Below are 27,454 nucleotides of genomic sequence, written 5' to 3'. Positions count from 1 at the left end.
CAGGGCACGAACCCGTGTCCCCTGCATCGGCAGGCGGACTCTCAACCACTGCGCCACCAGGGAAGCCCCCCCCCCTTATTTATTTCTAAAGGTGGAATGACTGCAATAACTCCCTTTTCCTGGCTGTAACTTGCAGCCTACTCTGGGCCTGGGAGCGCTCAGTCTTTCTTCATGTTAGGCCTTGCTTTGTGCCGAGGGTCAGCTTTTGGCTCCTTCTTCCTGAGACAGTGGAAACGATGCCAGCTCTGTGGCCTCTGCTGTCGGGACTGGGAGTGGGGCTTTGGGTCCCGCTGCCTGTGGGTTGTTGGCTTAAGGACAACTCTGTTCATTGGTCAGAGCCCAGGCTCTTTAGCACCAACACAGCGTGACTGAAAGAAGAGAGGGGTGGTGGAGGGGAATTAGCCTGTCCCAGCTAGAGGCAGACAGAGAGTGAGTTGGCTCTTGGAGCAGGTGCTTTGGGGAGAAGAGATACAGCTTCTGATGCAAGAGGAAGATCCAGAAAATTATCATTGAACCTATTAACGGTTATTTCTTTTCCTTGCATTTACAGAAAAACCAAGCCTCTTATTGTCATGTTTTCTAAACCAAATTCATGTGACAGCTTTTTCTGAAACTGAATTTAAAAGATCATTTTGGGGCTTCCCCGGTGGCGTAGTGGTTGGGAGTCCGCCTGCCAGTGCAGGGGACACGGGTTCGTGCCCCGGTCCGGGAGGATCCCACATGCCGCGGTGCAGCTGGGCCTGCGCGTCCGGAGCCTGTGCTCCGCGACGGGAGAGGCCACAGCAGTGAGAGGCTCGCGTACGGCAAAAAAAAAAAAAAAAAAAAAAAAAAAAAAAGATCATTTTGTCTTTGGAAACAAAAAGGAAGTTATTGGAATAACAAGAAAATGACCCCGTTTATAAAAATGCACACACACAAAAGAACTATATACTTATGGAGTAAATAGGTAGGCTAAGAGCTGAAAAGGATGTATACCAAACTGCTAACTCGTGCTTATAACTTTGGAGAGGGGGCTAGGATTGAGAGAGAAGAAATGAAGGGGAATCCTTACTTCTTTATCTATGTATTTGGAAAATTTTAACAATTATATATCCACATATTATTTATATAAAGATTTCTGAGAAGGATGAATGGAGTGAGGGAGCAGAGACAGATGGTGTATACTATTCTCTGGGGTATGTGAATATGAAGGGACAGAGAGAGATGAGATGGTAACCAAGAGGCTTCTGTCTTGGGAGGGTGGAGCTATGGGTGGGGGTCTTTGGCCATCGGTCACACAGATGATTGTTGGTGAGCAGTGCCCAGGCCTATGCCTGTCCCCTAGAAGGAACCCACTTCTCACTCCTTCATCCATTCTTTGGCTTATTTCCTCTTAAGCCCCACTCAGATGCATGGCCTTGGTCGTTATCAGTAAAACTGCTTTACTTTGCTTTGGGAAATGGTGCTTAATTAGTACTAATTATTTCTAATTCACTGTACATTCTAAGTCAAAGCATGCCAAAAATCTAAATCTAAATGTATTCTGCATAATATCGTTTACTTTTTTAAGGTGAATCATAACCGTGTTCTTTGGGAAAGTCCTATACTGGTGCAGCAGTGGGCTGGAAGAGACATGAAGGGACTGGATCAGATCACAGAGGGATGGAGTAAGTTTAATGGAAGCAAGGAGACTCTGGGAAGGGAGGAGACCAGCGCGGGTGCAGTTTGGACTGACCCTGTGGACGGGGTTTGACATCCGAACAGCCGTGCTCACTGAAGGTCAGCCTGACTTTGGAGTCTCATCACAGAGGCTAGTCCTGCTGGTGAAGATGTTACCAAGGGCAACAGCTAAACAGCTGTTTATCTCCTGACCACGTAGCAGTTCAATTTGTAGGAGGACTGAGTTAGGTTCTCCAGAGAAACAGAACCATTAGGAGATACAGATGAGATAGAGTAGGAGAGGGAAGGAGGGATTTATTTTAAGAAATTGATTCATGTGATTATGGAAGCTGGAAACCTCTTAGGCTGGAGACCCAGAGGAGAGCCAGTGTTGCAGTTCAAGTTCAGAAGGCCGTCTGCTGGCAGAATTCTTTCTTGCTCAGGGAAGGTCAGTCTTTTGTTCTACTAGGCCTTCAAGTGATTGGATGAGGCCACCCACATTATGGGGGACAGTCCACTTTATTCAAAGTCCACCACTTCAAATATAAACCTCATCCAAAAACACCCCTCACAGAAGCATCCAGAATAATGTTTGACCAAATATCTGGGCACCATGGCCCAGCCAAGTTGACACATGACATTAACCATCGCAGGGCCCTTGTTGGCATAAATCCTAGACTGGCCTAAGTGTTCAACCCTGACTTGGATAGGACCCCCTTATTCACAGCGATATCCCAAGGACGTGGGGCGGAGGGTTCCTGAGAGAGGCACGAGACTGGCCTCCTATTCATGCTGAGATCATTTTGCTTTGGTCCCCACTGAGACCCCAAGGAGGCTCCACCTTCCATGACTGGTGCTTGCCAGGGAACATGGAGGCTAGCTTCTTTCTCCTCTGCCCCTTCTCCCTCCTCTCCTCCCTTTTCCTCTTGTGAATTGAGATATAATTGACATATAGCATTGTACTAGTTTTAGTTATAAAACATAATGATTTGATATATGTATATATTATGAACTGATCACCACAGTAAGTTTAGTTAACATCTATCATCTCACATAGATACAGATTTTTTTTCTTAGGATGAGAACTTTTAAGATCTACCCTTCTAGCAACTTGTAATTATACAGCACAGTATTGGTAACTATAGTCACCGTACCATACATTACATCCCCAGGACTTGATTATCTTATAATTTGAAGTTTGTGCATTTACACCTCCTTTACCCATTTTGTCCACCTTCCCAGCCCCCTGGCTCGGCAGTTGATTAATTAATCTGTTCTCTGTATCTAAGATTTTTTTTTTAAGATTCCACATATAAATGATATCATACAGCATACATCTTTGTCTGACTTATTTCACTTAGCATAATGCCCTTAAGATCCATCCAAATGGGTCAGGATTTCCTTCCTTTTTATGGCTGAACAATATTTGTGTGTGTGTGTGTATTTCACATTTTCTTTATACATTCATCCATCAGTGATGGACACAAGTGGTTTCCATGTCTTGGCTATTGTAAACAATGCTGCAGTGAACATGGGTGCAGATTTTCTTTTTGAGTTAGTGATTTTGTTTTCTTTGTATAAATACCCACAAGTGGAATTGTTGGATCATATGGTAGTTTTATTTTTAATTTTCGGAGGAACTTCTGTACTGTTTTTCATTAGCTTTTTTCTTCTGGTTCTCTTTTCCTTCCCCCAACACACGCGAGTTAGTTTTGCTTCCTTAGGATTTTTGAAAACGAGAATAATGATCCTATTCCAGAAGAAAGGATATTATTAAAATCAACAAACAAAAAAGGATTCCCAACAAGTCAGAGTAATACTTACACGTGGAGATGTTCGAGGCTGTCGCCTGTGGTCACAGATAGCATTACTGCTGTCCCTGGTCTCCATCAGCTGCCGAATGCTCCAAAGGCTGCCCTGCTTGTCCCTCATCACAGAAGTGAACTGGGCCTCAGATGCCTGTTTCTGAGGACCAGACAGCAGAGGGCAGTTGAGGCTGCAGTCTGATTGGGTAGGTGTTAGTCTTTTTTTAAAGTCATGTTCTAGTCTGTGATTGGAAACGTCTGTTGCTTCTGTCTTACATCATCCTCAAACTAGCATTGATTAGAAGCAGGGGTATCAGCATAACTAGAGGCACTTCTGTTGTCAGTTGTCTCAGCCTCATGAGAGGTCCAAGATGACATAGAAGTAAGGGAAGGGTCAGATGCCTTTCTACTTCACTGGCACTGCTGGGAGAGAGCAGGGGATGTGAGGGGCTTTGATTAGGTGCTGGGCCAAGAGCGGGGGAGTTTCTCCATGTACTGCCCATCTCCCTTACCCGCACCCTGGACTGTTGGGTCTCCTTAACTGGGCCTCTTTGTTTATCTTTATGTCCTCAGGGGCAAGGTGCCTCCCCACTGGGAAGCTAAAAGGCCATGCCAGACAACACCAGATACACAGAGATTTCAGTGTGCCGATTTTGTAGCAAAATGGCACAAAATGACAAACCCTCTTTGGTGGCTTAGTTGCTGTTTAAAAAAAAAAAAAAAAAAAAAGGGGCTTCCCCGGTGGCTCAGTGGTTGAGAGTCCGCCTGCAGTGCAGAGGACTCGGGTTCGTGCCCCGGTCCGGGAGGATCCCACATGCCGCGGAGAGGCTGGGCCCGTGAGCCATGGCTGCTGAGCCTGCGCGTCCGGGGCAAAAAAAAAAAAAAAAAAAAGAGAGAGAAAGAAAAGACAAATGTGTTCCACTAAATGATGAGCTTAGCTTGGTCAGCGCAGTATGAGTGAATATGTTTTAGGTATGGGAGCACTGAGGGACCTTAGGTCTGCGATCTTCGGTTTTTCTTTGAAGCAGGAGGCAGTGTTATCTCCGGGAGGGAGGTATGGCTGTGGGCTGGGCCTGTAGAGCCAGCTCTAAGTCTTATGGCTGCTGTAGGGAATGGGAGAGGACAGAGACCGGGATGTGCCCACGGTCGCTGATGGCTCACTTGAGGCTGGAGACCCGCATTCATAACAACACCAGTCTGGATGGTTGTGTCACTCCTGGGGACGTTTCCACTGTGTAGGTTAAACAGCGCGAGTGCAGGAGTGGAGAAGCCAGATGGCTATGTTGATCCAAAAATTGGAGCTTCGATGGCAGAAGTGCGAGAAAGAAAAAGCAGGAGAACTGAGTTATGCCCCGCAGAGCTCAGAGTGATAAGGAGGGAAGCGCAAGAGGCTACGGACGGATAGATAACTGAACCTGACTCCACCATTTAAGTCAAAGCGGCTGAAGGAAGTGAGGTTATACCATGTCGGAGTTTGAGATGAAGCCGCTCTCGAATGATGGCATGGCCATGAGAGTGGTGAATGCAGGTTGCTAGACTCGATAAGCCAAGGATCTCGGAGGCTCGATTGTTGGTGGGTCTTCTGCATGAACAGTGCCATCTCTCTAGATGATGGCAAGGGATGCAGGGTGCCTAATTCCAAGGTTTTCAGTGAGTGACAGTGACGGTCAGTGGATAGCACTGACAAAGAGGAAGAGAGGGTATGGACCTTGAAGGATGAAAGACTTCAGTGTGGTCGTGGGAAATTTATATCGTAGCTGCCATTGCAGGAAGCCAGAAAACAGCTGCATATGCTAAGAGGGGAGAGGCTGGATTCCAGTGGAAAATGGCTCTTTGGAAGAATTGGCTGGACCCCAGTGTGCTTAGCTCCCAGTGGTGTTGCAATGGCCTGTGATGACCAGCAGCCCTTAGGATTTGAGTGTTGCAAGGGGGAGAGGTCTGGGTGGGGTAAGGAAAACATCTTTTGGTCAAAGCAACTGTTTCCTATTTTTAAGAACATCGGTGTTGGGGCAGGTCATCTGCAAAGCACCTTCCTGGTTTAAAAGTTCTTTCCACGAATCTGAAAAAATGCACGTCAGGAGTTTGATCCCTTGTTATTGTCCAGCTGGAAGAATATGCCTGGATTCTGAATAATCTTTTCTTCATGTGAAAATCACCGTTCCCTTAGAGATAGAAAGTAAAATACTTTAGAAATTCTTGGGGGGGGAAAGATAATTACAGTAAAAGGTATGAGTTGAACAAAGTGAGCTGTATTTTGTGTCTGGTCTTGGAACAGTTTACTTGGGAGGGCGACTCCCTTCCATGCCTGAGATAAGAGGTTTCAGTTCAGAGCATCTCAAGAAGAATCACTTTCTGTGCCTAAAGCCTTTCCTATTCCTCTAAAAATAATGTCGAGATAATGGTGGATGCCTTTATAGATGTCTGATTTTTTTTTCTCTTTTTAGTAACCTCATATATCTTTTGGAGGAAGCAGAAAGGATAAATTAAATCAGGGGAGCAGACAGGGCAAGGGAGGTAGAAAGTGAAGAGGGAAAGGAAGAAAGAGAAGAAAAACAAACACACATCCAGGAATATGCAAGAGAAGATTTAGGCTGAAACAGACTTTCATATTCAAAACTCCTGAGTAATTAGTTGTGTGGGCTCTTGGCATTCTCTTCAGAGAGGTATTCCAACTCTGGGAAGGAGAAAGGAGCAAAAGAAAACAAAATGATGACTTTCCGTGGCACAGAGAAAGGGAATACATTCAACAATTATGATTCTAGGCTCCTTTTTTGGGATCGAAGTGTGAGTACTAGAGCCAGATGCTATTTGCTTTCCTATTTGTGTACTTTTGTGACTTTTTTTTAAAACTTTATAAACTATAGCAATTAACTCTTTGTCTTTTTATTATGAGGAATAAGAAGACACAGTATAAGAAGATTTTCTTTGGGGAGATAAATTCCCTTACTTCTTGGTATTTTTCTCCATTCGCCGGTTTTCCCCTTACCCTCTCCATCATCACACAACTCATTGCTTGGAACAAGGCACAGTTTCAGCGTGATTTCAACCAGCTATTTCTTGAAGAATGGCAGATGAGAAAATAATAGAGTGACATGCTTCTCAGGGCAGTTTGGCTCTGCAGCCAGCAAGAGAAGGAGGGTTAGGACCGCTGACTTTTGACCCTGGGTCCTTAGGTGATCTTGGGCAAAGCAATCCACCAACCTGGGACTCTGCTTCCTTATCTTGAACTGAAAAGTCTGCACTAGATGATTTTCAAGGGCCAAGCGCTAAGGATTTTTGACTCAAATTCTGCTGGAGGGTTTTGACAATCAGTTTTGGGGAAGGGCTGATAATATCATCAGAAACAGGCGTGGCCAAAGGAAAAGCGTGTGAACCCAGAAAACAGGGCACTTCGTGTCAGCTGTGTCCCTGGAGATGGCCAGTGATGATCTTAAAGCAAGAGACGTATGGGGGCAAGCAGTGACTGTACACGTGGCTGTAGGGGACACCTGCTGTTACCAGAGTTAAGTGCAGAGGGAGAACGACAACAGAGCTGACTTTCTAAATAGGGGCTAGATTTGATTCACTCCCTAACTAGACTGTGTTGAACAGCTATTCTTGAAATTAGAGAAAAATGCAAAACTGTAATCAAGTCTTTGTTCTTTCTGCCCTGGTCCTACCCCCGGCCCCCTCTCCCCTTTATTCTCACTCCTCTGTTAAGGTCATTCTTGTCTTCCACATTTGTGCAGGCAACAGGTAGACCTGGGTTTAGGTCTCAGCTGTGCCTTTCTAGTTGTATGATCTTGGGTGAAATTACTTCATTTCTATAAACACCAGTTTCCTCATCTGCCAAGCAGGGATGCTAGCTAATAATAGCCACCGTGTTAATAATGTTGTATTAACATGTCAGATAGTAAGCCCTTAGTGAACGTTAGCTGTGACTGCTGTTTACTGTTCCTAAAGCTCCCTTTTATAGACTTATATCTCGTCTGTCCTCCAGTGCTTGAGAAATCTATTGCTGTGTAACAAACATCTCAAAATTTAATGCTCTAAAATCACCATTTTATTATTTCTCATGATTCTGTGTATTGACTGTAGTTCAGCTGGATGGTTCTTCTGCTAGCATAGTAGCTGCAGTCAAATGGTGGCTGGAACAGGAATACCTAAGATGGCTTTACTTACGTGTCTGGTGCCTTGGCAGGGTAACTGAAACTCCAGTGATTTGTTCCTTTCTCCACGCGGTCTCTCCATGAGACTAGCTTGGGCTTCTTTTCATAGAGGCTGGATCGCAAGACCAGAGCTCCCATCTGTAAGCACTGTTCACGTCATGTTTGCTAATGTCCCATTGACTAAATTCAAGCAACACGGCCCAAGACTAGAGTCAATATGGGAGGGGCTACACAAGGTATGACTATCAAGAGGTGTGGTTCATTGGAGCCACCAAAATAAGTCTCTGCCACATCCAGTTTCCAAACCCCTACTGTCTGGAAAACAACTTCACTCGGATGTCACTCTGTAAGCTTGAACGTAACTAATTCACTTCCAATCAAATAAGCAATTCATCGTTCTCCTTGAGCAGGAAGCTGGTGCTGGATCATAAACTGGATATCCTCATTTTGTCAACTTTCTTCCCAAATTATTCCATCATTTTTCCTTATTTCCAAGTTGAAAACCTAAACATAACTTTCCCCCCTTCTTGTTTTTGTTTTTTTACCAAAATCCAGACTTCATGAAACCCTGGTGTTTATTCCTTTGTTCTCTGTCCTCACTGCCGCTTTCAGCGTGCATATTCTTATTATCTTACACGTGTATGGCTGCAGTAACCTTTTTTTTTTTTTTTTTTTTCCGCGGTACGCGGGCCTCTCACTGTTGTTGCCTCTCCCGCTGCGGACCACAGGCTCCGGATGCGCAGGCCCAGCGGCCATGGCTCACGGGCCCAGCCGCTCCGCGGCACGTGGTATATTCCCGGACCGGGGCACGAACCCGCGTCCTCTGCATCGGCAGGTGGACTCTCAACCACTGCGCCACCAGGGAAGCCCCCTGTATGTTCTCTTATATTGAATGGAGAGAGATGCAGAAGGCAGTTCCATGAATTATCTTCACCGTTAAAAATAGACATTTGTTCAGCACTTAATACATGTGCTCTAGACGCTGACCGAGGCGGGGATGAGTGAGGCTTACTTAGCTAGTTACACGGCACAATGAGAGCACCTGTTTCTTCTGTAGGTGGAGAGTATAAAACATGTTAGGAACATGGGAAGAGAAACCTATTACATTTTTTATTTTTTAGATCTATAAACCTTTTGGGTCAGATAAACATTTAAAAATTGGACTTTGAAAGAATAACTTCCTGTCCATATGAGGGAACAACATTATAAAGTGATAAACATAGAGAGGCATTAACCTGAGGAAGTTGAACAGGCGTATTCAGTTAATCCCTGACATTAATTTGATACTGTTCATTTCCATTCCAGAGGCGTCGTATTTTTGTGAAACCAGCGATAGTATTTAACCTCAGTAATTGAGATATCGCGTACGGAAATGGCAAACATACTGGAAGAATCTCTCCCACTGTGCCAGCTTTCAGCCACAGTTTCAAATACCCTGTTTCAAAGAACTGAACTCCAGAGTAGTCCACTTCACTTTATTAACCTGGACTTCAAGGCAGCTGCGTTCTTTGGGGTGGAGCCATGCTCTTCTCTTAACTGTGACCCCGTTACTCCTTTAAAGTTATTCCGTTAACTTCTCAGCACAGCCGAAGAAGGGGCCCTGTTTCTTTCTTGGAGACTTTCAGGCAGAGGGGCCGTTTCCAACTTCCTACTAAGTCCACCCAGCTATGTCATGCAGGGGATGCAGGGGAGAGCTTTCCTTGGGAGGGCCTCCTCAGAAGTTTTGGAGATGGGCCTCGAGCTCTTGGCTGCCATCAGGGTTTTCCAAAGTGGAGGCCGCAGTAAAGCTCGTCATTGACCAAGAGACGTGCCGCCCAGGCTATTTTCATGAGGGTCAAATAAAACTCTCTTGTCTTAAGCCTGCTTTGAAAGGTGTTTTCCTAATGATTTTACCAGTCAAACAGAATGACTGTGTGGAGAGTGCAGTAAAATAGCTGGGACACTCTGGACAGCTCCCCTCCTCCACCCTGTGCCCCCCTCGCCTTTCCCCCGAAGCTCCTCCTTTCCCAGGCACACACTTGCTGCTCTGTTTTCTGTTCTGGAGCTGCCTGAATTGTGTGATTTTTGAGGATGAATGTGAACTCCTCAATCCAGAAAGAAGTGCCAGGAACGCAAATAGCTAATTGGCATTCACCCCTAGGGCAGGCGCGTGACCAGCCAAGCTGGTTGCGTTATCTCCATGGGGCGCTTAGCTTTGAGAGAGACCTCAGCTCTCTCAGATCATCCAAGGAGCATTTCCAAAAGGTAGAAAGAATCGCCAAGAAAAGGCTGTAATCAGGAGGGTGCTCTGTCTTTTGGGTATGTTGGATTGGTTGCAGAAATACTTGTTTGAGGCAGTTTATATTTTTGCTATTACTCTCTATCTGAGCTTCTAGTGATTGCAGGGCACTCTGGCCGGGTTAATAGCCTTATGAAACAGGGATTTCAGATTGGTGATCCGCAAGCCAAATTCCAGTCACAACTCTGTATGTGTGTGTGTATATGTGCGCACGCACGTGCAAGCACCTGGCCGGTACTGAGTAGTGGCTGCCCCATTGGTTGGGAGGGGTATATGTTCTCCGGTTTATCACGGTCCCCGCTATTCCCTGCTTCTCCTAACCTTATCACCAAGGTGCTTCTCTCTTGTCTGTTACTCACATGGTCCCTGTAGGCCTTTGAGTTTGCTACCCTGCTTTTAGTACAAGTATTTGCAGTGCTCCTTGAATGCTGAACTCTGAGACAAACCAAAGGAGTTGCTAAGGATTTTTCAAGAATTGATTTATATTATAGAACTAAACTTTAGAAACATCAGCTGTTATTTTTCAGTGAAAATAGTTTTCAGCCTATAGCAGGGGCTGCCCCTGATGGAAGGTGTGTCTGACTTTGAACAATTTGGTCCATATTAGGCTGTTGACTTCCTCAGGGGCCTGTCTGCCGCTGGTCTCCTCAGACAACAGCAGCGATTCTGAAACCTTGGTGCTTCCACCTCCAGCTTCGGAAGGCCTCTGCTGGAAGACGTCTTCCCATACGTAGCACAGGTGCCGGCCCCAGGAGCCGGTGCACATCCTGTTTATTCAGTAACATTATAGGAAATAGGAAGAAATGGGAAGTGACCACATGTTCTGGGGTCACCAGAGCAGTTCTCAGCGTTCTTTTACTGATTAAAAATGTAATGCTCTATAACATTCAGCTATCTGAGGCATACAGAATCTTTCTGTCTTGTCTTTATATAACCTTTACATAACCTCCTTCCACCGCCTAACTTTTTAATATGGCCACAAACAGGTAGCAAAAGTGGTATTTGAACTTCATCCTTCTTTCCTCTGCCTGCTGTTCCCTCACCATCTAATGGGAGTATTCAGAGGCTATGAATAGAGAATGGAAGAAATTGAGAACCCATGGTGGCACAATAGCCCATAGACCATGTATTGAGCCTCTGAATAATTGAGAATCTGATAAGTAGAATAAGCGATCAAAAAAAAAAAAGAATTTTCAAACAGTGATTCATCTTAGAATCATTTCATATTTTCCCCATGACTATTAGAGTAAAATCATAAAAATGGAGTGTTAACTGAAACTTTGCATCAGATCTTTGTACTGTGTTGTATTGTGTTTTATTCCATGAGCCCAGATAGGACTGCACTCATAGTGAGTGAACAAGTTGTAGAATGGAAAAACCTGCATACATTGGAGGCAAATTATTTGGTCTATGGGCTGTTCCACCTGTGGGTTCTCAATTACGTCCATTTCTATTCTTCCATGGAAACGGAACTTAGAGTAAAAATAATATCTAGAGGAGTCTATCTTCTTTATATTACTTGGCTTTTTTTCTCTCTTAAATAATTCTTTGTATCTTAAAGCATATATTTCAAATATTGACTATTAAACTAGATGAGATTTTGAACTAGTTGGTTGATACTTTTAAAATTAGTTAAAAAATTTTTTGAGGTAATTTTAGATTCACATACAGTTATAAGAAGTAATAGAGATTTGATGTCCCCTTTGCCCAGTTTTCCCCAACTGTAACATCTTGCAGTACCTTTTACAGTATCACACCAGGATATTGACGTCGACACAGCCGAGACACAGAACACTTCCATCATCACAAGGATTCCTCAGGTTGCCCTTTTATAGCCACACTCATTCCCCCAATCCCACCTCTGGCAACTGCCAATCTATTCTCCATTTCTGTAATTTTGTGGCCCCCTTATTTTTAGAGCCATTTCTCCCACAGCTGGTCTCTGGGAAGAAAATAGCCTTTAACACTTATGTAGGGCTGAGGACTTTTTGTAGGTGGAAGCTGGTACTTGTTTATACCTGTGTGCCCTCAGAGTTGACTTGGGGTTCTATGCCAGGAGACAGCGTCTGGTCCTGAAATCCAGCTCACTAAGTTGTTGCTACTGCAGCCATTGCCAGAAAATGCCCCTGCCAAAGGTTGACGGAATTTTCCCTCCTGAATTACACACCGCTTCAAAGCAGGCCAAGAAATGACCTGGGTGGGAGGCATTTCTGCACTCTCCCTGACACTACGATAGTCAGATATTGTCTGGGGTCCCTGGTAGCTGTGGAAAGGGTGAGAGGAGGTATTCTATTTTCTCCACCTATCAACCTGTTGTGATTGTTTACTGATGGGTGTTGAGGCTTTGAACTCTTGCCTTTTCTCTCCATCTTTGAAGTTCTCTCTGCTGCTCTGCAGCTCTGCGTTAACCCTGTATTGCACTTTGAGCTTCTGGAATGCCACAAGGTGCCAGATAGTCTTTCCCTCTTTCTTGCTATCAGTATGACTTCATTACTTGATGCCACTTACAAAGTAAAAGCCATTGCCATTGTGTTATTAGAAGAATCGGGAATCATCCAATGTCTACAGCTGTTCGGACCTGTGTTACACTTGCTCTTGAGGTAGCTCAGCTACCTCAAACGCTTCCACTTTAGGACATGAAGTATAGATCCAGTAGAGGAGATATTGGAGAAAATTGATTTCTGTAGGTTTTTATGGATTGGAATTGCTTGTAACAGCCCTGTCTTTGGCATAAATCAACGGTACATTTAAAAAAAATTTTATTGCAGAAATTAAATGATATGGCTTAGACGTAACTGGCAAGAAATTTGGTATTTCAGACATATTATATTACACTCACTTAAAAAAATTATTTATTTATTTATTTATTTGTCTGCGTTGTGTCTTCGTTGCTGAGTGCAGGCTTTCTCTAGTTGCAGTGAGCTGGGGCTACTCTTCACTCTTGTTGTGGAGCACGGGCTCTAGGCGCGCGGGCTTCAGTAGTTGTGGCTCGTGGGCTCTAGAGCGCAGGCTCCATAGTTGTGGCTTAGTTGCTTAGTTGCTCCGTGGCATGTGAGATCTTCCCGGAACAGGGCTCAAACCCACGTCCCCTGCATTGGCGGGCGGATTCTTAACCACTGCGCCACCAGGGAAGCCCCTATTACACTTACTTTTATTTAAACTCTTTTAAATATTTTGTCACCATTGGTAGTCTTAAGTCCCACGATGAAAACAATTTCTACTTTGTGGATATAAGGCTTGATACAGAGAGAGATTTAATGGACTCATAAAGCCATGTCCTGATTGAGTAGTAATGAAAGAATTCATGGATTTCTAAGGTCCTCCCTTCCTTTCTTCCTTCCTATTTTTCTTTCTTTCATATTATGTCTACCTTTAACCTTCTTTGCAAACCGAGGAGTTGTTAAGAATTTGAAAGAACTGTGTGTGTATCTAATATTCTTATCTATAAACTTTAACCAGCCAGTTGAGTTGTGAGAAGAATGGAATGTGTGTTTTTTGGTTTCTGGGATGATATGCAAAAGGAAATGATAAAAAAAAGTTTAAGGAGAGAGTCAGTGTGAAGCTCGTTAGTCAAATTAGACAAACAAAAGAGGAGATAAATAAATTGAGGTTGCTGATCTTTGTAATCTATCTGATTATTACCTCTGGTATTCCACATATGTATGGAGATTTAAAGTTTTTCATTTTTAGCAAATGAGTTTCTTTTGCTACATACACTCCTTTGTCAGTTATCTGCATTAAAAAGTTTTCAGTGCTTGGTCTTCAGCATTAAATTGGATGATTCCTGACAGAAGAAAATAAACCAGTGGGTTATGCCTTGGAATTTAGTTGTCAGTTACTCAGTAATTTCTGTTCCAAGGAGACTACTAAACCTGACTCAGTTACTTTTTGACTCAAAAACGTAATTATATTGGAAAGCTAACACACTGTACCACCAAGTTTTAAATTAATATGTTTTTTTTGAATGGTAAGTAAGAAATTAAAATGTGTACAATGTTCTCAGAACAGGATGTCAGGAATATAAGTGCTTGTCAGTGGTAGATCCATATAGTGAACTTTGTAATATAGTATTAGGCAGCTTCTTTCCGATTATTTTTGTGTACTGAATTAAGAGTTTCACTTTGCTTAAGCTTAAAATTATTTAAATGAGAAATAACATTAATGCTGGCCCAGCTAAAGAAACACCATGCAGTTGCCACCAGAATGTAAGCCCCATGAGGGCACAGACTTTGTAGATCTTGGCTACTGTTGTATTTCTAGCTCCTAGACCAGTTCCTGACACATGAGGCAACTGATACCATTTTGTCGAATGAAGGAATAATAAACACAGGATAATAGATTGAGAAATTGTATAAGGTCTGTGTCTTCTTTGCAGTAAGTACCATTTAGTTTACTTCCCTTGAGAATAGTGACACTATAAATTTATTTGCCATAGGTAGAGTCAGCCTCAGTAGGGTACGACATTATGTACAGCATAAATGACATTACTGAAAGATGCCTCTGCCATTTTGTAGATCATACTTGCCCTTTTCTAGATATCCTCATGTCCTAGATCAAGTATAAGGTTTCCTAACACATCGTATAATCCTTGAGTCTCAAAACAAAGCAATAGGAAGAAGCAGGTGTAGAGTAGGAGGCCAACATCTATGATGGTTACATAGATGATTACAAGGCTCTACTAAAACTTTTACATATGCAGAGAGATCTAATATCTAATTTTCACTATAGGCTTGTGCAATAGCAATTATTTTCCATTGTGCAGGTGAAGAGGTAAGCTCAGCTAGTAAGTGGTGAAGCCTGATGAGTCCAATTCTGTCTGAAATTTGTTCAATTTGTCCAAAATGTGTGCATTTGACACCATGTTATTTTTTCTGAGTACTACAATTTAATTTCTGTGGTTTGTTTCAGTCAGAATTGTTGAAGAAGTTGTTTGCATTAACTGTTCTCAAATTCTTCCTGTGGTTAATCCAGTGATTACTTTTCAGTCCTATATTACCTGACTTCTTTTGTATCATTTGACATTGAAGGTCTTTTTAAAGGTCCCACTTGAGACTCTGTCTTCAGTTGGGTTTTACTCTCCCCTGGTTTTCTACTTCTGACCACTCTTGGGGGGTTCGTTAAATGTATAGACTACATGGGGGGAGACGTGACTCTCTATATTGAGTCTTCCCATTGGTAAGCATACATAGCTCCCCTTTTAAGTCTTTTCAGAATGACTTTCAATAAACTTTTATAACTTTCTCCATACAAGTCCTTGGTACCTTTAGTTATTATCTCAAATGGTATCTTTTAAAAAAAAAAATAACTATGTGTTCTAACAGTTTGTTGTGGGTAACAGAAACTCAACTGATTTTTATACTTGTATCAAGCAACCTTGCTGGAGTATTTTCAGTACTTCATTTGTATTTTATTTCGACTTTCAAAAAACTTTTTATTCAGGAAAAATTATAGAAGATTTATAGAAGAGTTGCAAAGATTTTATAGAGTTCCCCTATACCCTTCACCCCGCTTTCCCTAAGGTTAACTTTTGCATAACTGGCACTTTTGTCAAAAGTAAAAAAAAAAAAAAAAACAAAAAACCGATACTGATACATTACTGTTAACTAAACTACAGACTTTATTTAGATTTCACCACTTTTTCCACTGACATCCTTTTTTTGCTCCAGTATCCAATCCTTGCATCTAGTCTCTTAATTTTAATGCAGAAAATTGTACCACCCACAAAGAATAACAGTTTTGTCCCTTAGTTTCCAAATCTGTGCATGTGTGTGGTGTAGGTTTGCGTGTGTGTGGTATAGGTGTGCGTGTGTGTGGTGTAGGTGTGCGTGCATGTGTGTATGGGGTGTAGGTGTGTGTGTGCATGCGTGTGTGTGGTGTAGGAGTAGGTGTGTGCAGGTGAGGGGTGTAGGTGTGTGTGTGGTGTAGGTGTGCGTGTCTGGTATACGGGTGTGCGCACGTGTGTGTGGGGTGTAGGTGTAGCGGTGTGCGTGTGTGGTGTGCGTGTGTGTGGTGTAGGTGTGCGTGCATGTGTGTATGGGGTGTAGGTGTGTGTGTGCATGCGTGTGTGTGGTGTAGGAGTAGGTGTGTGCAGGTGAGGGGTGTAGGTGTGTGTGTGGTGTAGGTGTGCGTGTCTGGTATATGGGTGTGCGCACGTGTGTGTGGGGTGTAGGTGTAGCGGTGTGTGTGTGTGGTGTAGGTGTGTGTGGTGTAGGTGTGCATGTGTGCGTGCACGTGTGGTGTAGGTTTGCATGTAGGTGTGTGTAGTTCTGTGTGCATGTGTGGTGTAGGTGCGTGTGGGGTGTAGGTGTGTGCACGTGTGTGGTGTAGGTGTTGTGGTGTTGGTGTAGGTGTGTGTGTGGTGTAGGTGCGTGCGTGTGTGTGGTGTAGGTGTGTGTGGGGTGTAGGTGCGTGTGTGTGGTGTAGGTGTGTGTGGTGTAGGTGCATGCGTGTGTGTGGTGTAGGTGTGTATGTGTGTGCATGTGTGTGGTGTAGGTTTGTGCGCATGTGTGGTGTAGGGGTGTGTGGTGTAGGGGTGTGTGTGGTGTAGGGGTGTGTGTGTGGGGTGTGGGGGTGTACGTGTGGGGGGTGTAGGTGTGTGCGCATGTGTGGTGTAGGTGTGTGTGGTGTAGGTGTGTGTGGTGTAGGTGCGTGTGTGTGGTGTAGGTGTGTGTGGTGTAGGTGCGTGTGTGTGGTGTAGGTGTGTGTGGTGTCGGTGTAGGTGTGTGTGGGGTGTAGGTGCATGTGGGGTGTAGGCGCGTGTGTGTGGTGTAGGTGTGTGTGGTGTAGGTGCATGCATGTGTGGTGTAGGTGTGTATGTGTGTGCATGTGTGTGGTGTAGGTTTGTGCGCATGTGTGGTGTAGGGGTGTGTGGTGTAGGGGTGTGTGTGTGGGGTGTGGGGGTGTAGGTGTGGGGGGTGTAGGTGTGTGCGTGTGTGTGGTGTAGGTGTGTGCGCATGTGTGGTGTAGGTGTGTGGGGTGTATGTGTGTGGGGGTTGTAGGTGCGTGTGTGTGCGCGTGTGTGGTGTAGGTGTGTGCACAGTGCTTACCCTCGTGAGCTGGCTTGACTGACCACTCTTTTCCAGGCTCTGCTGGCTCTACACCCTCTACTCCTGCAAATGTTGGTGTGTCCCAGGATTCCGTCCTTTGCCCTTTACTTCATGCCTGTTACATACACACTGTTCTGGATCTCATTTTGTATCTCCCTGTGTGGGTTTGCAGCAGCCTGTGTGTCCAAGGTAGCCACTGTTTGCTATGATTACCAAATCTTTATTTCCAGCATAGATTTCTTTTTTTGAGCTCCAGATTCATATAGCTGACTCTCTTCTGGATATCTCTGTCTGGATTTTCCACAGACTGTCAATATGTCTTAAGGGAACTTATCTGATTATCTTCTCTTGCCAACTTGTCCCTCCTCCTGTATTTCCCATCTCAACAATCTCCCAAATATCCAAGGCAGAGAAACCCGTGGCTCAGAGAGAAACCATTCTTTCCTTCCTTCTTCCTTCCCTGCCTCCTCCTTACCTCCACTATCTCCCTTCATTAACTTTTAATTCTTTTTCCTTCAAGTCTCACATATTTATCAACGTCTCTCCATCCTATTTCATGCAAAGCTCGCATTCTTTCTTCTTTTTTTTATAGTCAAACTCCTTAACGTAGTCTTCAGAGCCTCTGGCCTCTCCAGCCTCATCCTGTCCCGCGATGCCCTCTCACACAGTACACACCACCCCCTCACTCTGTGCTGGCCACACCCATGTACCTGACATTCCTTGGCTGTGCCATGCTTTCTGTCCCTTTCTCCTTTGCAAGTTACGTAAGGATGCTTTTGTTGTTGTTGTTCCTACTCTCTCTTTTCCTGACTAACTCTGCTAATTCCTGTAGTCTCCATTCAGTTGTCGCTGCTTCCAGGAAACCTTTCATCTCCCAGGCTGGGTTAGGTGTACCTTCTAGTGTTCTTGGATAGCTTGTGTGAATTTCTCTCATGGCACTGACATTATGGAGCTCATCTAGTTATCTGTGTACCATCCCTCTTCTCCTCGACAGTATTGTATGTTCAAGGTCAAAGACTGATGTTGTAGTTTCCTTTATGCTTCCTATTGCTTAGCACGGTACCTGGCACATACCTGTTACTAGTAAATGTTCATGAATGAATGAATGAATGTATTATTCACTGTTCTCAGAAACACTGAGTTGTCTATTTCCCAAAACCATATTCTTTCACTGGGGACAAACCTCTCTAAATGTCAGCTTCTTTATTTATAACCGAGGAGGGTGCACTGGATGATCTCTGAAGTCCTTTACTGCTCTAACAAGTTAGTATTCGTGATTTTAAGATTTATCATCCTTGAGCCTATTCAAAAGAAAATGATACAAATTCATGGAGGAAATTCCAAAAAAGGAGTTGCAAAATGTTTCGAGCAGGCTTTTTGGTTATACTCTGTTAACTAAATGTGTCAAGTGCTAATTAATGGCCTGAGCACTTGAATATTTGAGTAGTTTACTGTGATCAGAGTTTCTGTTCCTTTGCTTACATATCTAAATCATTTTAGAGAGGCTGTGCAAATTCTCCTTTGCTAAAGATTTTCAAGTAAAAGAGCTGTTTTTCATGGATATTGTAGATGGGATTTAAGATGTAATTGTATAGTGATGGGACCAATTGACCCCTAAGATCTTGCCTAATGATGAGATTCTTCAATTTTGTGGTTTACAGCTTTTGTTTTTATGCTACAGCAGAGAAAATAAAGTTGAATTTTAAACTTGGATAACACACTATGTGTTTTTCCAAGTTCACCTCTTAGTGGATTTAATATCAACATTAGGAGGCCACCAGAAGTCTATGTTTATCAAAATTGTTGACTTCTGTGCATCCAAAACCTGAATACAGTGGGTGGTCTCCAGCGTGCTGAAGTGACCGGGGCTACATCAGTGTTCAAGGTCCAATTTAGAAAGGTCTTTTATTGTAGACTTCTTTTTTTAATTTTAGAAACTTTCAAAATGTAAAATATAACATAGATACAGAAAAACACATAAAACAAACTTGTACTTTAATGGGTTATTACTAGGTGAACATTTTTGTAATCGTCCTTCGGGTCAGAAAACAGAACTTTGCCAGTCACCGTAGAAGCCCCTCTGTGTGTCCCCTGTCCCAATCACAGTCCCCTGCCTCCTCAATAAAAGTGTACAGATCTTTAATTACTTCTTTGCGTTTCTTAATAGTTTCATCACACTGATAGGCATCCTTAAATATTCTGCTTTATTTACTTTTTAAAGTATGTCAGTTTTAAGCCTTTTTTAGTCTCAGGTCCTTCTTCCATCTTTTTTTCTCCCTAGTAATTGATTGTTGAGGAAATTGGTTTATTTGACCTGTGGGGTTTCTTTTAAAGTTTTTTTTTTTTTTTTAATGTGGACCATTTTTAAAGTCTTTATTGAATTTGTTACATTATTGCTTCTGATTTATGTTTTGGTTTTTTGGCCTTGAGGCATGTGGGATCTTAGCTCCCCAACCAGGGGTCGAACCCACACCCCCTGCATTGGAAGGCAAAGTCTTAACCACTGGACCCCCAGGGAAGTCCCCGACCTGTGGGGTTTCTCAGTCTGGATTTTGCCTGTTGCTCTAGCTGTCTTGGACTTGGCTGTTTAGGCTGTGTGGCTGTTTCGTGCCTCAGTCCTGAAATGACATTCTACCTGGAATATCATTCTATCTAGTCTCCCTACCCTATACCTTGTTCATGAGGTTATCTCCTACATATCCTTCAAAACTTAGCTCAAACCTCATCTCGCCTAGAAAGATTCTCTGATTTTCCCTCTAATAATAGATATGTCATTTTCTGTAGTCTCATAGCACCTGTATAATGCTCCAGTATGACACCAAGGACATTGCTGCAATGGTTCCTTTACCCTCTTTTTCTTGTGTGAGATGCTTTCAATCCATCAAACATTCACAAGAGACTTCTATGTGTCTGGCATTGTGTTAACTCACAGGATACAGAGATGGGTATAGTTCCCTGCCCTCAAGAAGCTCACAATCAAAGAGGGCCAGACAAGTAGGGTACAAAATTGTTCCGAGTAGAGGAAGCAGGATAAAGGAGTATAGAGGAGAGGACTCCTATCCTAAACTGAGGGGAGAAGGGAAAAGGGAATGACCACAGAAGGTTTTCCAGGGTAGATTATAATTCCACAGTCTAGCGCACTGCATGCAAGAGAATTGGTACTTATTTATACTACAGAAAGGAATGTTCTATTTTATAGTCATTTATTAAGCACTTTTTAGGTGGTAAGTTTCATATTATCAATATTATGGAGAAAAACAATTTTTTGTTTTGCTTTTTGGATAGCTATGACAGACACTTTTCAAGTGTATAAACAGCTAGATTGAAGTATTAAAATAGGGTTTAGTTTTATATAAGGTGAAAACCAAGGCTTTAACCTTTATTCTAAATGTAAAAGTATACATTAATATTTTCTATTTCCAGAAACTAAGCTGAGGATAATAGTTTCCCTGGTTAGGCACAGAAGGGAATAGATCATTTTTATGGTTCAGAAGAGTTGATGATAATGTTATCCAAAGTTATCCTCCATTTTTCAGAACATATTTTTGCTAGCTTGTCTATTATATTGTTTCATTTCCTGAAAAGTATGGAACATTTTACATTGTATTCGTTATGTGGAAATTTAATAGAATTCCTTTCATTTCCTATCTTGAAGTGCCTGATATTTAAAACCACTCCTTTAAAGAAGACCCTCTTCCCACTCTTCCTCCAGCCAACAAAACATGTCTTTGGTTCATGCCTTTTCTATGTCATAAGATCCAATGGCTTTGCTTATTAAGAGTCTTCTAAATCTCAAGTATGATTATTTTATTGTAGCTTTCCTCCCTATGAAGCCAGTCCAGTATGAAACAGTGACTGTCCAGTGTCCTTGAGTACTGGCTGAGATTTCACACTGTATAGAATCCAAAAGTATCTCAAGGACTGTCTCTGGAACATTAACACAGTTTTCATACCTGTTATGGACTGAATGTTTGTGTCGTTCCCCACCCCCCGCCCCCCAAATTAATGTGTGGAAATCCAAACCCTTGATGGAATGGTATTAGGAGATGGAGGGCCTTTGGGAACTGGTCATGTCATGGGGGTGGAGCCCTCATGAATGGGATCAGTGTCCCTACAAAAGGGACCCCACAGGGCCCCTTCTGCTATGTGAGGACACTGAGAGAAGACAGCTGTTTGTGAACCAGAAAAAGGGCTCTCACCAGACACTGAATCTAACGCCATCTTGATCTTAGATTCCTTAGCCTCCAGAACTGTGAGAAATAAATGTTGCTTAAGTCACCCAGTCTATGGTATTTTTGTTATAGGAACCTGAATGGTCTAAGACAATACCCTTCAGTAAATTGGTACTCGCATTTAACATTAATTGCCCAATGAACTGCCTTGGTTACTTTTTGTTCTTTTATAACCCCCCCCCCAATTTTTTATTAGAGAAAGTTTCAAACATATACAAAAAATAGAAGAACCAATTTAATGAACCCCATGTACCCATCACCTACCTTCAGTAGTTATCATCGCAGTCTTGTTTCATCTATACCTGCCTTAGCTCTTTACCCCCTTCCCTACTACTGGATTGTTTTAACTATATCTGAGACATCATGTCATTTCATCAAAGCATTTGAAAAATGACTACATAAATTACTACGTAAGTGATGTGTATGTATTAGTGCATATTAGATACATAAATGATTGATATGTATCTCTAAAAGACTGATATGTATCTCTAAAAGATCCTTTAAAAATAATTACAGTTCCATTCTCATGCCTAAAAATTAAAAAATTCCCTTAGAAGTATAAAATATCCAGTTAGTGTTAAAATTTCTCCTATGGTCTTACAGTAATTTTTATAGTTGGTTTGCTTTCATCAAGGTTTACTCATTGCTTTTTTAAAATAAATTTATTTATTTTTGGCTGTGTTGGGTTTCTGTTGCTGTGTGTGGGCTTTCTCTGGTTGCGCCGAGCGGGGGCTACTCTTCGTTGTGGTGCACGGGCTTCTCATTGTGGTGGCTTCTCTTGTGGAGCACGAGCTCTAGGCACACGGGCTTCAGTAGTTGCAGCACATGGGCTCAGTCATTGTGGCTGATGAACTCTAGAGCGCGGGCTCAGTAGTTGTGGCTCATGGGCTCTAGAGCGCAGGCTCAGTAGTTGTGGCGCACGGGCTTAGTTGCTCCACGGCATGTGGGATCTTCCTGGACCAGGGCTCGAACCTGTGTCCCCTGCATTGGCAGGCGGATTCTTAACTACTGCGCCACCAGGGAAGCCCTACACATTCCTTTTGATACATTTCTTACATCGCTTTTGAGAAATTTCCCTCTTGGAACTCATGACTGCAATTACTTCATGTTTAATATGGCATACACTTGGCATTTTATTCTACATTATTTAAAAATTCTGACAATGCTAACATTGTTCTTGTTATAAAAGTAATATATGTTCAACCGAGAAAAAAATTTTAAATATCAAAAAGTGTATGAAAGTAAAATATTATTTTCCTCTTATTACGCTGAAATAACTGTTAGCTCTTTGGGATTATTTTCTACTAATATATATATATTCCATTGTGTAATTTTTACATAGTGTGTATTCCCTCTGCTATTTCTTTAGGCTTAATTTGCTCTTCTGGTTTTTAAGGTAAAAGCTGAGATTTTCATGATTTTTTGTTTTTCCATTATAAACACTTAAAGCTATACCTTTCCCTTTAAGCACGTTGAGTTTTTATTACCATACAATGAGAAATATTTTCTAATTTCCCTTGTGATTTCTTTGATATGTGTTTTGCTTGGAAATGTATTGCTTAATCTCCAAATATTTGTGGGATTTTCTAGATATCTTATTGTTATTAATTTCTCATATTACACTCTGTATGATTTCAGCCCATTTAAGTATATTGAGACTTGCTTTATGGCCTGCATATAATTTATTCTTGGGAGTATTCCTTGAAAATATATATATTCTGCAGATTTTGGGTGTAGGGATCTTTAAGTGTCAATTTAGGCACATCCGCATGTAAAACAATGAAGTTGGACCCTCATACAACATACAAAAATTAACTCAAAATGGACCAAAACCTAAATGACAAGGTAAAACTAAAACTCTTACGAGAAGAGCATAGGCGTAAATCTTCATGGCCTTGGATTAGGCAGTAGTTTCCCAGATATGACACCAAAAGCACAAGCAATGAAAAAACAAAATCAATAAATTGGATTTCATGAAAATTAAAAATGTTTATGCATCAAAGGATAATACCAAGAAAGTGAAAAGACAAGCCACAGGATGGGAAAAGATATTTGCAAATCAAATATCTAATTAGGGTTTGTATCTAGAACATATAAAGAACTCTTACAACTCAATGAGAAAAAGACAATCTAAAAAATGGGCCAAGGATCTGAATAGACATTTCTCTAAAGCAGATATACAAGTAGCCAATAAACACATGAAAAGATACTCAACATCAGAAAAATGAAAATCAGATCTAAGACATACCACTTCACACCCAATCAGGACGACTATAATAGAAAAAACAAACAAACAAAAAACACCACCACGGACTATCACAAATGTGGCCTGGATGTGGAGAAACTGGAACCCTTAATTTCTAGTGGGAATGTGAAATGGTTGCTTTGGAAAAGTCTGACAATTTCTCAAATGATTAAACATAGAGTTACCACATTGACTTCTTGGTATATACCCAAGAGAAATGAAAACATATGTCTACACAAAATCTTGTACTTGAATGTTTATAGCAGCATTATTCATAATAGCCAAAAATTGGAAACAAACCAAATGTCTATCACCTGATGGGTGGGTAGATCAAATGGGTTCTCTCTATTCAATGCAATGTTATTTGGCAATAAAAAAGAATGAAGTACTGATACATGGCTATAATGTGAATGAACCTTGAAAACAATATGCTAAGTGAAAGAAGCCAGTCACAAAAGACTACATATTGTATGATCCCATTTATATGAAATATCCAGAATAGGCATATCTATAGAGACAGGAAGTGGATTAGTGGTAGCCTAGGGTTGGGGATGGTGGTATTGGGGACATAGGAGGTGAACCATAGGAGGTGTGGGATGATGAAGATGTTCTAAAATTGATTGTGGTGATGGTTGCACAACTTTGTGAATATACTAAAAACCACTGAATTGTATGTACACTTTAAATGAATTGTATCATACATGAATTATGTCTCAGACTGTTAAAAAACAAAAGCACCAGGGGTACCAATAGTACAAGTCCGCTAGGCAAATAAGCATAGGATCACTTACCATGCTGGCAGAGTTAATTTTTTTTAGCATAGTTTTCAAATGACAATGATGTTAAGAAGAGACTAAAGTTTCAGGTAAATGAAACCTACCTGATCTCAAAAAAAAAAAAAAAAAAAAGTCAGGTCAGGTTGGCTGATAACATTATTCTTATATTCCATATACTTACAGATCTATTTCTTCTGTCAATTTTTGCTTCAGGCAATTTATTATTATAGCACATTATCTATTATTATGTGCTACATGTTTAAAATTATTATGTTTTCTTGAGGTATCTGACCCTCTTATCATTATGAAATAACTTTGTTCATCTCTAGTTATACGACTTGCCTTGAAGTCCACATCAGATATTAATATAGCCATACTAGCATTCTTATAATTAGGGTATACATTTTATATTTTTTTCCCACATTACTATCAACTTGCCTGTATCTTTGTATTTAATGTGCTTTCCTTGTAGACAACATAGTTGGGTTTTGCCTTTTAACTTCTTGACAATTTTTCCTTTAAGTGTTTAGTTCATTCACATTTAGTTCAATTATTGATGTGTTGGGTTTAATCTGCCATCTTGGAATTTGTTTTCTAATTTCCCCATCTGTTCTTTGTCCTTCTGTTCCTCTGCCTTCTTTTGGGTTGAGTACTTTTTCATATTCCATTTTGTCTAAGACAAAAATAGCCCAGCTATTAACTATTTGGGTAGGTCAGGATTATCCTTGCTCTTGAAATCTACCATTGTCTTTTGAAGATCTCTCTTCATCCTGCTTTTCATTTGGTGAAGGCTCAGTGGTGCTCAGAGGGCTCTTTCTCAGCTCTGTTCCACTCCCAGCTGTCAGTGGACTGCTGCTTCGCACTCAGCAAAGCCTTAGGTGCTTCAGAAGGATCTCTTAGCCCTTCTGTTCTGTCCTCTGCCTCTGGTGTGTGATGGTTGTGCACTAGGTGCAAGCTCTGTAGGAGAGAACTGGCAGGTGGGTATGGAATTGCTGTTTGATTAGGGCTCCTTAGAAATCCAGTTCTTCACGTCAGCAGCACTTAAAGTTTGTAAAAGTTCAGCTGGTTTCTTTACACTCCCCATTTTGACAGGGTTAGTCTTCTTCCTGTCAAAGATGGAAGCAGGTCATCTTTTTGGTGGGGGAAGGGATCATCTGTATGTGAAATTTAGTTTACTTAGGTCTCTTTGCATCTCAGCTCTGATGGGTTTTTAAAGAAAATCTATGATTTTGTGGATTTTCCAGCTTCTTATTGGTTTCAGGCTTTGGTTACTTTTAAAGTTTATATATATCCTTTTTTTTTTTTTTTTTGGTGATACACGGGCCTCTCACTGTTGTGGCCTCTCCCGTTGCGGTGCACAGGCTCCGGATGCGCAGGCTCAGCGGCCATGGCTCACGGGCCCAGCCGCTCCGCGGCATGTGGGATCTTCCCGGACCGGGGCACGAACCCGTGTCCCCTGCATCGGCAGGCAGACTCCCAACCACTGCGCCACCAGGGAAACCCTTAAAGTTTATATTTTTATAGTTATATGTTAAGGGAAACACTTTTCAGGCATCTACAATTAGTGTTTACTTTTTAGTGTCTTATCAAATGACGGATCCTAATGTGGAATCCCAAGAAATCTGTGAAAGGCCAATGAATAAATGAATGATGACATTTACTTTGGGTACTGAGTTACAGGTACTGACCACACATTAATATCCATAATCTGCCTTATGACCAGTAATACACATTTACAAGATGGTGGGCTTGAGCTAGGCTATAGTTTATTGATAAAGTGCTGGGAAAAAAACCATAGTGATTGACTATGCAGTCTTGCCTCAGGAGCATTTATACAACCATATGAGTTAAAAAGAGATGCAAATGCATTCATAATTAATATGGCTTATCTACATCACTTTAGAGCTATATACAAGGATTTTTATTCATAATCATTAATTTTGCTTATATTTGTTAAAAATAAATCTTGGGCTTCCCTGGTGGCGCAGTGGTTGAGAGTCCGCCTGCCGATGCAGGGGACACGGGTTCATGCCCCGGTCTGGGAAGATCCCACATGCCGCGGAGCGGCTGGGCCCGTGAGCCATGGCCGCTGAGCCTGCGTGTCTGGAGCCTGTGCTCCGCAACGGGAGAGGTCACAACAGTGAGAGGCCCGCGTACCGCAAAAAAAAAAAAAAAAAATCTTATTTTCTACAGTTTCCCATAATGTTTTGAAAGAGACTTTATGCCTTTCTCCGTTTAGTTTTCATGTCTTGATTATATTCCTTTTACTTTGTACTGTCTTTTAAGATTCTGTAGAAGAATTTCACCTGGAGTGACTGGTACAGAGGAGAATCAGACATTAAATGTCCAACAAATATCTTTTTATAAAAAATGTAAATTCTCATTCATAAAATAATGAGAATAATGAACTCCCATGCTTCTAATAACTATTGACATAGGTTAATCAATCTTGTTTTATTTATCCCACCCATTTTATTAAAAAAATATTGATTGATTCCTGGAATATTTTATTTTTTTCCTGGAATATTTTAAAGCCAATCCCAGATGTTATATCTCATTTTACCCGTATGTTGTTCTACCTGATAGGAAAAAGTTTAAAACATAATTACTATGACATAATTATGTCTAACAAAGTTAATAGTAATTCCAGAATTTTTCAAACATTGCCTTTTCGTGCCATGTTTCCTAGCTGCCCGGGTTCACCTGGGAAAATTAAATTTACTTTATGTTTCTAATGTTATCCAAATAATATTCTGATTTCTAAAATTTTGAATATTCACTACTTTTTTCTATTGCTCTCAAGAATGTCCTAGATATGTTTATAGGCCACAGAATAGCCTATGAAAAAACTTGTTCTGGGACCCAAGCACATTTTATACACACTGTATACTTGATCCCCTTATGGTGATTTATAATGCAGGTTATGAGAGGCAAAGTTCTGAGAAGTTTGACAATAAAGAGTTAACTTGACTTAACCAAGAATTTCCTAAATTTATTTGGCCCCAGAACCTGTTTTTTAAGTAATCTCTGTCAGCCAAAATACATTTTGGGGAATGCTGTTCTAGGCAGGAGAATGCTGCTTCTGAATAGCAAAACAAATTTTGAACTTAATTTTAACTGGATTAATTAGATGATTATTTGTCCCTATGGCATTATCATCATGATCATGTAATATCTATTTTTTTGTTTTTCAACAGTCTGCTTAATATTGATAATGTAGTGTAACACATAGGTCATCCTCTTCAGGATCTTACATTCGGAAAATCTTTCATCACACTATAAGCAA

The 27,454-nt window shown here is 41.6% G+C and overlaps 1 protein-coding gene across 1 annotated transcript in view; it reads left to right on the top strand.

The window, feature by feature from the left end:
* FGF2 (fibroblast growth factor 2) overlaps positions 1-27,454 on the top strand; it is a 62,959-nt gene that overhangs the window by 16,562 nt on the left and 18,943 nt on the right.

Source organism: Phocoena sinus, chromosome 5 (assembly GCF_008692025.1).
Source record: "Phocoena sinus isolate mPhoSin1 chromosome 5, mPhoSin1.pri, whole genome shotgun sequence".
Classification (NCBI taxonomy): Eukaryota; Metazoa; Chordata; class Mammalia; order Artiodactyla; family Phocoenidae; genus Phocoena; species Phocoena sinus.
Note: the sequence above shows the minus strand (reverse complement) of the source record. Positions and strands in the feature narration are given on the sequence as shown.